Source organism: Capricornis sumatraensis, chromosome 19, assembly GCF_032405125.1.
Source record: "Capricornis sumatraensis isolate serow.1 chromosome 19, serow.2, whole genome shotgun sequence".
Taxonomy (NCBI): domain Eukaryota; kingdom Metazoa; phylum Chordata; class Mammalia; order Artiodactyla; family Bovidae; genus Capricornis; species Capricornis sumatraensis.
Window position 1 is genome coordinate 24660832 of NC_091087.1, and position 14098 is coordinate 24674929.

General features: G+C 44.4%; 1 protein-coding gene and 1 non-coding gene across 8 annotated transcripts in view; one reads left to right on the forward strand and one right to left on the reverse strand.

Annotated features, from left to right (window-relative positions):
• Positions 1 to 14098, reverse strand: part of NTRK3 (neurotrophic receptor tyrosine kinase 3) — a 414880-nt gene that overhangs the window by 118695 nt on the left and 282087 nt on the right. The window lies entirely within an intron of this gene.
• Positions 5605 to 5677, forward strand: TRNAG-CCC (transfer RNA glycine (anticodon CCC)). The gene has a single exon. It is a non-coding gene; the product is annotated as a tRNA-Gly (tRNA).

The window sequence follows — 14098 nt, forward strand, 5'->3', positions numbered from 1 at the left end:
GTATCTCATTAGACATCAAGTTTCAATATTTATTTTGCAGGATCTCATTTACACACCCTTTTACTAGATTCCCCACTTCAGCAAAGCATGGCAGAAAGACCTGGAGACAGGCTGAACAGGCTATCAAATTCCTGTTCTACTACCTATTAGCTGTGTGTGACCTTAAAACCTTAAGTAAATTACCTAAATTCTCAGAGCCTCGATTTCCCTTTCTGTAAACTGTAAATATCATTATCTATTTTGCAGGCACTGTTGTGATTAAAAAAAAAAACAAAAAGGATCGGGTCAGAGTCTGGCACGTGAAATGCATTAGATGATTAACAAGCATTAGTTTAGGCTTCCTCAATCCCAGTTTCCATTTCAAGGCCACTGTTTTGGAGCTTCATAATACAGATTAATCTATCTAACATGTCATTGTCAAATTATGTGGCTAAAACCTCATATTCACCAATCTACCACTGTGTTCAGCAGCTAACAATGATTGAACGTGCCTTTGCGTGAATCCCAAATGGCTTAGGCTGCCTTACTGGTCTTGCCACACCCTATTTCCAGCCAAATATTCTGGTCTTGTCACCCACTCTTCCCCTATTCACTGTCTCTGGGTTAGATAAACTCTAAGTTGACCATATCTTACAGATCTTGCTTCGGTCCTTACTTCCATGGTACTGTGATATCCTGAATGTTTATCTTCTAACTTATTTCCCCATCTAATTCCAATTAATTCTTCAATAACCAGCTCAGATCTCAGTGTCTGTGTAAGTCATTTGGCAGTTAGTGATAACTTTCTGCTCTTTTGCTCATGCCCCACAGTATGCAGCATCTTAAGTCCCTGGCCCAAGGGATCAAACCCTTGCTTCTAGCAGTGGACACATGGGGCGCTAACCACTGGATCACCAGGGAATTCCTAATTGTGAGTTTCTGTGTGCTATTTCTTCTTCTGTTTCCTGGAACTATTTTAAATGCATACACGACAGTGGAACTATTCATGGATATATTTTTTCGCTTCTCAGTAAGATCATTTTTTAAAACTTAACAATTAATATTTATAAGCATTTATGCATGCCAAGGCAACGAGCAAAGTACTGCGCATGGGCTTCCCCATCTAACCTATACAGTATCCCTATGAGGGGAGAGCTGCTGTGATCCCTAGTCTGTGGATGAGGAAGAATGAGGATTCTCAGTAACTGATGCCAAGCAGTCCTGTGAATAAGATGGGGCACCATCTTGAATCTAGGCTTTCTCATTCCAGCTCTTGCGCTATATTGAATTGCGCTATATTAACCCCTCTGCTATACTGAAACCAAGGAAGGAAGCATTTACAGCAACTATCCCTGTCTCTTACCTGATAGACTCGCATGTCAGATAATATAACACTTGCTTTTCAGAACTGTGTGATATAACTCATGTGTGTCTGTGTGACTCTGTATAACAATATGCCACATTATTTTGCAGTTCTACTATAGTATCTTGGCATTTACCAGGCGTTTCTTTTCCCCAAACTTTAAATGATTATGTTAACCTTAAAATAACTCTGTGAGGTAAGGAAAGAAAAAGAATTATCTTAACATCAACACCTCCTTCCTCTGACTTGCTCATGTGCCTCTTTTAGAACCCAAGTCCTCAGGTCTGCCTGCCACCCCCAGGTGCCTGACTTTCCTCAGGGTCAAGGCCATTTAGTTTAGGCTTCGATAAGCAAAAGGCAAAGGCCTGAGTCTAGCAGGAAATACAATCAATAAAGTCCCAATCTCTGACTGTGTTATCAATTTTAAGCACATTATCTCAGAGCAGAGTATGGTTAATAGGATCGGGTAACTAGCACATTCTAAATGTATAGCCCTAACAATTAAAAGATATAAGCCTGTGAGTTGCTTTGCTGACTTGAAATTCCTATGACTGGTGATGATGTTGAACGTATTGAAAATAATGATAAAGGGAAAGATGGAAAGAAGATGCATGGTCCCACCATGCATCTGTATAGAGCAACGGTTCTTTACCTTTCTTGGTGCTTGCTCTTTTCAATTTAAGGGAATCATCAGACACACAGAGTCACACAAAGAAAAAGACTCATTTATTTTGGACAGTGGAAGTGCCATGGTCTAGCCAAGGATCCATATTTAGAATAGTAGACAGATGCTGTACAGGTCACAAAGCGTCAGCGCTTTGCAATGACAGACACCAGCAAATGCAGACTCAGACCCCTGCTTTCACTGCCCCCAAATCTCCAAATTGCTGACACCTGTTGAGGGCCTCCTGTGCTCATGGGTCCTATGTCTAGTTTGGGAACAGAAATACCAAGATGTTGTTCAGTCTCTAAGTCGCATCCGACTCTTTGTGACCCTATGGACTGCAGCACACCGGGCTTCCCTATCCTTCACGACCTCCAGAGTTTGCTCAAATTTATGTCCATTGAATTGGTGATGCCATCAAACCATCTCATCCTTTGCCACCCCCTTCTCCTCCTGCTCTCAATCTTTCCCAGCATCAGGGTCTAATCCAATGAGTCAGTTCTTCACATCAGTGGCCAAAGTATTGGAGCTTCAGCTTCAGCATCAGTCCCTCCAATGAATGTTCAGGGTTGATTTCCTTTAGAATAGATTGATTTGATCTCCTTGCAGTCCAAGTGACTCTCAAGAGGTTTCTCTAGTACCACAATTCAAAAGCATCAATTTGGGGGCACTCAGCCATCTTTATGAGTAAAACCCAATTAGTACCCTAGAGAAGCCTAAAATCCAGTGCCAAGAATGTGAAGGCTACACCTTCCTAAGCTTACCTAGCAATCATTTTTGCAAACACCAGAACCAATCTTCCAGGAGCAAAAAAAGAGAAGGAAGTTTAAAGTCAACTGGATCCTAAATGATTATAATGTAGAATCCGCTCTAGTAAGTGTCAAGAGAGCAGTACCCACCCAGAGCTGTGGGAGTTTAGCGGGGCTGTGATTCCACGTGAGAGGAAGAGAGGAGGTGGGAAAGCTGGTCTCTAGGCAAAAATGTGGAGGGGAGGGCATCGCAAATGGTGAGGGCAGCTTGGGCAAAGCATAGCAAATGGGGGATTGTTACGGGTTGATTTGCACTCCCACAAAAGATAACTCCACCACTGTAGAAGGTGACCTTATTCGGAAACAGTATCTTTGCAGATAATCAAGATGAGATCATTCATACCGTCAATCAATTATACTTCAGTAGAAATGAAAGATAAAGTTTTTACTGAAGTAGGGTAGGCTCTAACTAATACATCTGTGTTCTTATAACAGGGGAAATTTGGACACACAGATGCACACATACACACACTCAGAATGCCATGTGAACATAAAGACAGTGACTCAGGTGATGCGTCTACAAGGAATGCCCAAGACACTGAGCAAAAATCCAGAAGCTAGGAGAAACATACACAGCAGATCTCGCCCTAGTGGCTTTAGAGGGAGCATGACCCGGGCAACAGCTTCATCTCCGGTTTCGGGCCTCCAGACCCGTGAGACTATAAATTCCTGCAGTTCTAAGCCACCACATTTGTCAGACTTTGTTAACTGCAGCCCTAGAAAAGAGGGATTTTTTTTTCCAGAAAAGCAGAGTATAATTTGGCTGGAGCACAAAGCAGGAGTAAGGGTGAGATAGGGACCCAGCTCAGCAGGGTGAAAAAACAGTGTTGGGCGCTATTTGCAGGTAATCTGATAAAAATGCAACCCGCCAATCAAGGGACAACAGTGGGGCTACTGTGGAGAGAATTTAGCAGCTGATGGACCGAGAGCTGAAGATAGACAGATAAATGAAGAGTGTAGATGGACCAACAGGACTGGCAGAGGTGGCGACACGGGTAAGAGATTTAGATTAAATGACATATCAGTGAAGGACAACGACCTTTCTACTTAAAGTTAAAAATCAACTTATTTATTTGTTTGTTTGTTTATTTCTTTGCCACGTGGCATGTAGGACTTCAGTTCCCCAACCAGGGATTGAACCCATGCTCCCTGCAGTGGGAGTGTGGAGTCTTAACCACTGACCACTGGGGAAGTCTCCAAAATCAGTTTCTAAATGGTGAATTCTGTTTCCCGCTTTCAAAACAATGCCACATGGTTTTGGGAGAACTAAGTCGTATAACCACAGGAGCTGCACACCTGGGGAAACAGCCCCCAGGAGCTCAGGGAGCCCGCACTCAGGCAGACACACTTGGTCTGAACTTAGCAGCTCTAGGCAACAGCTATGGGGCACCTCCACCTTCAGGGATCTTGCCCCTGGTTAGGTCCCTAGGACCTTTGCTGAAGTAGCCAGGAGTAACAGAAAGGACTTCATGCCTTAAAAGCAGATCCAGAAGAGCTTTAGGGAGCTAACTAGTGTGGGAGATGAACTTCAAGGCAGATTGCATTTGCTCTGAGGCTGGAAGAACAGAGAAGTTTTCAAAGAAGATGGGAAGGAACAGTTATTCCAGGCAGAAAGAATCAGTTGAGTGATGGTCTTAGTGGGGAGGTATAAGATACACCTGAGAAGGGCAAGGAGTTCCTACTGGGAAATAAATGGAGACTGTGTGTGTATGCTTAAGTCGCTTCAGGGGTGACCAACTTTGCAGCCCTATGGACTGTAGCCCACCAGGCTCCTCTGTCTATGGGATTTCCCAGGCAAGAATACTGGAGTAGGTTGCCAGGCCCTCCTCCAGGGAATCTTCTCGACCCAGGGATCAAACCCACATCCTCTTACACCTCCTGCATTGGTAGGTGGGTTCTTTACCACTAGCACCACCTGGGAAGCCCAGATGGAGATTAACTTGGGCTAATGATGAAGGGAGTTCAGGAGTTTGAGTGATAGATGAATTTGAAAAAATGTGAGAGAGGGGACGACTGAAGAGGTAGGGCAGGGGCCTGCAAGCTTTTTCTAAGACCAGATAGTAAAGACTTCTGGCCTTCCAGGACACACAGATTCTGTTGCAAGTACTCAGCTCTGCCATCATCACATGATAGCAGACACGGACAGTATGTAATGAGTGAGCGTGGCTCTGCTCCCACAAACTTTATTTATGGGCACCGAAATTTGAATTGCATATCATTTTCACATGTTGGGAAAGATGATAGTTCTTTTGATATTTTCCAACCATTTAAAAATAAAGACATTCTTAGCTCCTGAGCTGTCAAAAAAAAAAAAAAAAAACAGGTGGTGGTCTGAACCACACTCGCACATTACAATAGGGCAGACCCATGGCTGAAAGGGTGACTGAAGCAGCTGGACAGTGGTCAGTCAGGGCTGGGGTCACCAGAGAAGAATCAAGGAGATGGACGCCAGAGAAATGCAGAGATATCTTATGCAAATCAGATATTTTGCGACTCATTAAATGCAGGAGATAGGAGAGGAGGTGGGGGTCTATGCAGCCCCAGGGTTCTTCAGTATGGTCGATGATGGCACCATTAGCAACACTGCAGAGCCCTTGAAAAGGAGAAGGCCTGGGAGAGCTGGTGATGCTTTCAGAACAAACCCGGAAGAGCATCCTGCAGTCCTTAAAGTGTGGCCACACTTGGAATAGGAATTAGAAACCTTTTGAGGCTCTTGACTTTATTTCATCAGACCCGAAGCAAGACTCTTGCCCTTAAATGATGCCCTCAAGAAATGCACTACTGGGACTTCCCTGGTGGTCCAGTGGCTAAGACTCTGCTCTCCCAGTGCAGGGGGCCCAGGTTCAATCCCTGGTCAGGGAACAAGATCCTACATGCCACAACGATGGTTGAAGCTCCCAAGTACCACAGCTAAAGACCGAGGGCAGCCAAATAAAGAAACAAATATGTATATATAATTTTTAATGCCCTCCAGCATTCTTAGTAGGGCTTCCCTGGTGGCTCAGAGGTTAAAGCATCTGCCCGCAATGCGGGAGACCTGGGTTCAATCCCTGGGTCGGGAAGATCCCCTGGAGAAGGAAATGGCAACCCACTCCAGTATTCTTGCCTAGACAATCCCAAGGACGGAGGAGCCTAGTGGGCTACAGACCACGGGGTCGCAAAGAGTTGAACACGACTGAGCGACCTAACTAACTAACTAACAGCACTCTGAGTAATTCTCAGTTTGGAGCCCTACAGTCTACTCCATTCAGAGTAGAGCCAGTTCAGATAGGATACGACCGGTGGAAGAACTGAGACTAACACTACATCAATTTATTTCAGAAACTCTGTGTGTGAATGAATTCCTTTGGGACTTCCCAGGGCCCCTCATGGAACTTTCCAGGTGGTGCTCCTGATGAAGAACCCCCACCTACCACTGCAGGAGAGGCAAGGAAGTGGATTCTATTCCTCATTCCCCAAGCACACCTGCTAGCTTAGGAGGCAGGAGATGCGATTTCTAGACTCTAGACTCTCACTATAGCCAATGAATTCAATGCCTTAGGGGCCCTATTTCCTCTTCTAATGAGAATGAGACTATCTTGCTTGTTTAGAGGAGCACAGAGAAAGGTGTAATTAATTGGTTGCATTGTTTAAATAGCAACATGGTAAAGGGAAAAAGCAAAGCTTAAGTTTCAGCGCTCGTTCTGGCATCAACCACGTGTGGGCCACACACAAGTGATGCCTCCCCCTGAGCTCAGGCTTCCCTCTGTATGCAGATAATTATACTTCCCTTGAAGGCCTGAGGGTTACAGATATGCATAGGAAATGTACAGGGCAGTGCCTGACCACAAGCAGCATGAAATAGATTCTAATTCCAAATGTGACCCATAGGCAGTGTGCAATGACACAACCATACATGCCCTAGGAACGGAGACAAGGGAGTGAAATGGCAACATACTGGCCTCGAATTCCATTATATTCGGTTGGCCAAAAAGTTCGTTGGAGTTTTTCCATAAGATGTTATGGAAATACATAACACTTTATGAAAAAAATATAACATTTTAATGAAAGATCCCAACCCAGTAGAATCTCCTAATACTATGAATCCTTTAAAACTCCCAGGAAATGATCCAAGCAATGAGTGTGAATACAGTTGTATTTTAATCCTTATGGGTGGCTCTTCTTAGCTTTATTATTCCACTAAATTGCCAGGCTCTGGAAGATTTTCCACAGGCAAATAAACATCCAGACAGACAAAGACTTGAGGGGTCCATGGTGTGTGTGTGTGTGTGTGTGTGTGTGTGTGTGTTTTGTATGAATGCATTTTGTCTGCTCGTGTGTTCTCAGTTCCAAAACCACCACCCTTTCACATTGTCACAACAGACCATGTCACGCTGTATGTAACCACCAGGGATCCTAGTGGTAACGGATCCGCCTGTCAATGAAAGGGACGCCAGAGATGCAGGTTGAATCCCTAGGTTGGGAAGATCCCCTAGAGCAGAAAATGCCAACCTACTCCAGTATTCTTGCCTGGAGAATCCCATGGACAGAGGAGCCTGGCGGGCTACAGTTCACAGGGTCGCAGAGTTGGACATGATTGAGCACACACACACCCAGGGATCCCAGAACATTTAAATGTGTGAACTGGCATCAGGCTGGTATCCATGCATTTTTACCCACTGTAAAGACCTTACTTCTCTCCAAGTATCAAACATGATCAAGTCTGACCATCATTTTAACACCTAGTACTTTTGAATCACGATGGTGTGATCACTCATCTAGAGCCAGACATCCTGGAATGTGATGTCAAGTGGGCCTTAGAAAGCATCACTACAAACAAAGCTAGTGGAGGTGATGGAATTCCAGTTGAGCTATTTCAAATCCTGGAAGATGATGCTGTGAAAGTGCTGCACTCAACATGCAAGCAAATTTGGAAAACTCAGCAGTGGCCACAGGACTGGAAAAGGTCAGTTTTCATTCCAATCCCAAAGAAAGGCAATGCCAAAGAATGCTCAAACTACCACACAATTGCACTCATCTCACACGCTAGTAAAGTAATACTCAAAATTTTCCAAGCGAGGCTTCAGCAATACGTGAACTGTGAACTTCCTGATGTTCAAGCTGGTTTTACAAAAGGCAGAGGAACCAGAGATCAAATTGCCAACATCCGCTGGATCATGGAAAAAGCAAGAGAGTTCCAGAAAAACATCTATTTCTGTTTTATTGACTATGCCAAAGCCTTTGACTGTGTGGATCACAAGAAAATGTGGAAAATTCTGAAAAAGATGGGAATACCAGACCACCTGACCTGCCTCTTGAGAGATCTGTATGCAGGCCAGGAAGCAACAGTTAGAACTGGACATGGAACAACAGACTGGTTCCAAATAGGAAAAGGAGTACGTCAAGGCTGTATATTGTCACCCTGCTTATTTAACTTCTATGCAGAGTACATCATGAGAAACGCTGGACTGGAAGAAACACAAGCTGGAATCAAGATTGCCCAGAGAAATATCAATAACCTCAGATATGCAGATGACACCACCCTTATGGCAGAAAGTGAAGAGGAACTAAAAAGCCTCTTGATGAAAGTGAAAAAGGAGAGTGAAAAAGTAGGCTTAAATCTCAACATTCAGAAAACGAAGATCATGGCATCTGGTCCCATCACTTCATGGGAAATAGATGGGGAAACAGTGGAAACAGTGTCAGACTTTATTTGGGGGGGCTCCAAAATCACTGCAGATGGTGACTGCAGCCATGAAATTAAAAGACGCTTACTCCTTGGAAGAAAAGTTATGAGCAACCTAGATAGCATATTCAAAAGCAGAGACATTACTTTGCAAACAGAGGTCCGTCTAGTCAAGGCTATGGTTTTTACAGTGGTCATGTATGGATGTGAGAGTTGGATTGTGAAGAAGGCTGAGCACCAAAGAATTGATGCCTTTGAACTGTGGTGTTGGAGAAGACTCTTGAGAGTCCCTTGGACTGCAAGGAGATCCAACCAGTCCATTCTGAAGGAGATCAGTCCTGGAATTTCTTTGGAAAGAATGATGCTAAAGTTGAAACGCCAGTACTTTGGCCACCTCACGCGAAGAGTTGACTCATTGGAAAAGATTCTGATGCTGGGAGGGATTGGGGGCAGGAGAAGAAGGGGACAACAGAGGATGAGATGGCTGGATGGCATCACTGACTCGATGGACGTGAGTCTGAGTGAATTCCGGGAGTTGGTGATGGACAGGGAGGCCTGGCGTGTTGCAGTTCGTGGGGTCACAAAGAGTTGGACACGACTGAGCGACTGAATTGAACTGAACTGAACTTTTGATGGATATGTGTTTTTTGATACCAAGGGCAAAGATCCAAAGTCGGGGTACTTTTCCTACATAAGACACCTGGGATCATGCTTTCTCCAGAGATATGCCCTAAGCACTTAAATAAAACTTGTATCCTCTTTTGAACCCTTGTAGAGACCCCGACATTCACGTCACCCATGCAATGTGTGCAAGTGCCCATGGAATAAGAAGGACATAATCAGACGGCCTGACTCTGGTGGAGAGCGAAGGTATGTAACCTCCGTAGGCTTCGGTTTTTCCATCTGTAAAACAGAAATAAAACTTTTATACCTTCTCTCTCACCAGGCCCTTACGAACTTTAAATAAGATAATGTTGGAGTCTTCCTTGAAGAGTATAGGATTTCTTAGCCTCTGTCTTAGTGACATTTGGGGCCAAATAATTCTTGACGGTGGGCATTGTAGAATGCCCACACATGTACTGTAGGATGTTTGGCATCTCTCTAGTTACTAGATGCCAGTAGAATCCTCCACCCCACTGGGACAACCAAAAATGTCTCCAGACATTCTCAAAGGTCCCATGGCTGGCAGAGTCAGCCCAGCTGGAAACCACTGTTATGGTACATTCTACACCAGTAGAGGGTTTCACCATACCCTGTACTTTAGGAACTGGAGAAATCAGGACCCTTCGTGCCAACTAAAATTCTGTCTTCAGCCATAACATATTCTGATGCTCCCCAAAGCCATGGACCATTAATAGGGCTGTGAATTCATGGCTGCCCGCTGTGATGCATGTGCCATGGCTGAGGGCAAGGCGGGCAAGGACATCTGCTGCCTGAGCTGTGGGGCAGTGGCCACCACAGGGGCAGGTGAGCAGTGCTGGTGCGTGTCATGGCTGTGGCAGCCAGGCTGGCAGACAACCCCCATCGCGGCGTTAGGCATGAGCTTTGTGCAGCTCCGTGAGCCCATGTTCCAACGCATTTGTTTTAATCCATAAACTCACTGCTAACTGCCCTTTATTATGACCATATTAAGGAGCTTAATCACTTTTAATCAGAGTCTTTCCAAGATGACCAGAAGCAGAAACTAGAGAACGTTCCGCAGCCATTACATCATCAAGAGCAGTGCAGATTCCATCGGGGCAATCTCCTGCGCTGCAATCATGCTAATTAAAGGCCCCCAGAAGAGTCAAGATAAAAACGTCAAGTGAGATTTGTTCTGGATTTTGATGATTTACGGCCTCACATGATGAAGTTCCAATAAGCCTGGGAAGAAAAGCCTTAGTGGGAGGAGGGGGTGAGATGGGAAGGGCGCCACTGGCTGGGAAAGCTGACCTACAAGGCCCCAGATGAGATGTTCTGGGACAAAGAGGGAAATTCCATCAGCCCTCAGCAATGGAGTTCCCCAAAGGCTCCCATTTTCCAGGCAAGGCTGGGTCTCCCCAGGGTAAGACCAGGCTCCTATGCGTGCTTCTGAAAACGTCTCTCCTGCCACCCACCCAGTTTGTGAAGTGGGTTTCAGCATGAAGCCACTGACTTGCATCAAGGGGTATTTTAACCAACGTTCCTAAGAGGTGTGCCATGGGGTCTATTTTCAGGTTGCTGGTGAGCGTAACTCTGCCTCCCACACTCTGCTCTTTATGCGGTGCTGTGGGAGAAGCGTCTGTTAAACCACAACATTTGAGAAAGCTATTCTTCCTCTGAACAGCAGCCTGTAACCTAAAATATTTACCTCTGTGCTTTGGCCACTGGGATGCCTGGAGCCAAATCCATAAGCTCCCTCTATCATCAGGCACTTAATAGTCTAATCTGGCTGCTAGTTTTATTTCCTTATACTTACTTCCCCTATTTCTAGATATTATCATTCTCTTCATTGATCCCATTGCATTGCCCATGTATATTTTTGCAAACCATCTCTAACACTGTTTGCAATGAGACAGGATGTCACTGAATAAGTAATACATAGACACCGTCCCTTCTCCCATGTAAATTTCATTTCCCATGGATTGAGCTATATAGATATGTCCCTGGGAAGGATACAGGGGTCTTATATAAAGCTGCTATGGGTACGAGCTTGATGAGTAGCTGAAGTGGGAGAGTTCCCCTCTAAGATTACATCTTTGACACTTTGGATTGGTTCATGGAACTCAGATGAGAAAGAGACATTCGGATAGACAAAAAGAGACTTACCAGAGAATACAAATGACTGAGAGAGAGAGAGAGAGAGAGAGAGAGAGAGAGAGAGAGAGAGGCTTTTATATTGTATTATGATATGATTCAATAGAACCAGACACTTCTACCATCCTTTGTGAGACCCTCCTCAAAATTATTGAATGAAATGCTATTGTTTTTCCCTTTGGCTGTGCCAGGTCTTTGTTGTGGCACGCGGGATCCTTTTGTGGTGGTGTGTGAGCAGCATGTGGGATCTAGTTCTCTGATTAGGGATCGAACCCGGGTCCCCTGAAATGAGAGCACAGAGTCTTAGTCACTGGACCACCAGGGAAGTCCCGAAATGCTGATATTTATCAGCTCCCTGATCCACAGACTTGGAGATTCTAAATCTGCAGAGCTCAAACTTCTTCATGTTATGATGGTCCTATTCAAGCCATGAGGATATAGGCTTTCTGCTGCTGCAGTGGGGTAACAGCGGAGCCCTGAGTGGAAGTCATAGGATTCAGGCATAGCTCAGGGCTAACAGTAGGGGATACACACCAGTATGGTCATTGTTCAAATGCTGAAGTATGTCCACACCAGTTGGTATCTAGCCTCTGCTTTGAGTGACCAGATCCTCAATACCACTGAGCCAACCCCTGGGCCCTCCTCTGAGAATCTCTGCAGTTCACCAACAGGGCCCCACACAAGGTGCGTGTAGGCATCTATTCCAACTGCGTAGTGTCCATATAGGTTTGGGTTTCTTTTAAATGATTTTTTTTGAGATCTAATATACATAAAATTTGGGCTTCCCTGGTTGCTCAGTTGGTAAAGAATCCGCCTGCAATGCTCAACATTTGGGTTCAGTCCCTCAGTTGGGAAGATTCCCTAGAGAAGAAAATGGCACCCCACTCCAATACTCTTGCCTGAGAAATCCCATGGGCAGAGGAGACTGGCGGGCAACAGTCCATGGGGTAGGATATCATTTCTTTCAAAGTAAAAATCTAAGAGCTAAGCTTTTTTTTTTTTTTTTTTTTTTTTTTTTTAGTTTTCTCCACTCTTCAAGCTATAAAGCATTCAGTATCATCCACGAGAACTATAAAACTTCAAAGGACAGACATAAGTTCAGTCAAGGATGGATAATGGAAGACCTTGTTCAAGACATTTCCACTAGCAACCTGACTCTGCCCTCAAGGAAATGGTGAATCTGTTGATAATGTTTATGTGCCCTGACCCTCATACCTATTGGCTAAAGCTGCCAGGAATTACATGGAGGATGCGGGAATCCTACCCCAATCAGTATCCCTATCTAAGATCCCCTGGAGAAAGAAATGGCAACCCATTTCAGTATTCTTGCTTGGGAAATCCTATGGACAGAGGAGCCTGGCGGGCTACTGGTCGCCTGGACAGGATATATGTGGTCGCCAAAGAGATGGATACAACTTAGTGACTGAACAACAAACCGCCAAAGTAAGAACTGCCGGTTGAGGAATCAATGGGATCTCTGCTTTAATCTTTAGATATTTTTTTAAATTGTGGAGTAGCAAACCAAAGCAATAGACAAATGGGTGGACAATTTCATTGTTAACCTCATTCTGAAACGGAAACAAAATTGAAACCCAGGAAAAACCTGAGAGGCTATGCAAAAACAACTTACTGGAAGCCCAGGGAAAACAAGATTCTTATGAATCAAAATCCCCAGGTTCTCAAAAACCAACAAAAAATGAAAACAAAGATGACTAAATCTCAGCCTATCACAAAAACTAGAACACAATTTAAAATACAAATAAATAGTAAACTGCTCAAGTAAAGAGAAGAGAGGGAGGAAGCCCAGGGAACTTGATAAGTAAGCCCAAACCAGATATTAACTGAGTCCTCAGCATGCAAATAACTTTCACAAAACACTTCAAGGTCAGAAAGAAGTTTGCATCTACCGAGTGCATCCTGCCAGCATTTGGACCCTCAGCTCCACTCAATAATCGCAGAGCCAACCACAGGCCTAGGGTTGAGAAGGGGACACAAAAGATAAGATCAATGAATTACCTGACTAATGCTTTACTGAGACAATCAAATGCTAGCTGCTGTCTTGTCTTCTGAAGCAGACAGGTGTGGAGTACAAGCAGAATGCTCTGGATCTAACTGACAACTATGTGGAGATAAGTTGGAAGGTCTAGAAGCAGCCACCTCTGAGCTTTGAAGCAACTGTATGGACTTGTAGACCTATTGACTATATCATTCCCATGATTCATGGAAACTGTAGGCCAGTGTGTTTCAGAGCATTCTTGGAAAAAACCTTAACTGGCCTGTTTGGAGGATTTACTATGCACCAGGTGCTATTCTCAGCACCTGCCAGGTTTTAGTTCCTTTACAACACAGAGCTCCAAGATCCAGGTACCATATTGGTCTAATGTCTGATGAGAAAACCGAGGTACAGAGAGAGGTTAAGTTACTTTCCCAATGTGACATGGCTCCTAGGAGGCAGAGCTGAGATTGCAACGTAGGTGAGATTCCTCCAGCATCCACACACCTAAGTATAACAATACTCTACTCCTCCAAGAAGCAAGAGGGCCACGTAACACATTTTCAACCAGGGAATCACTTATTGCTTGAGCCAATATAACATATGGGGGAATAAACACTTTCTTAAGGAAAAGTTAAACCTGATGAGAATCCTCAAGGGAGTAAATAGGCATAAGGGTGTGGAGAACCAACTGCTGTGATATATTTGGATTTTTTTTTTTTTTGCACTAAGATTATCCACCCAATAGCTATTTTTAAAATGGAAATCTCCATGGTAATTGAGGAGATACGCTGTCATGGATGGGAAACTGGTCAGAGTCTCTTGGAAATCCTTCCTCGATCAAGAGGAG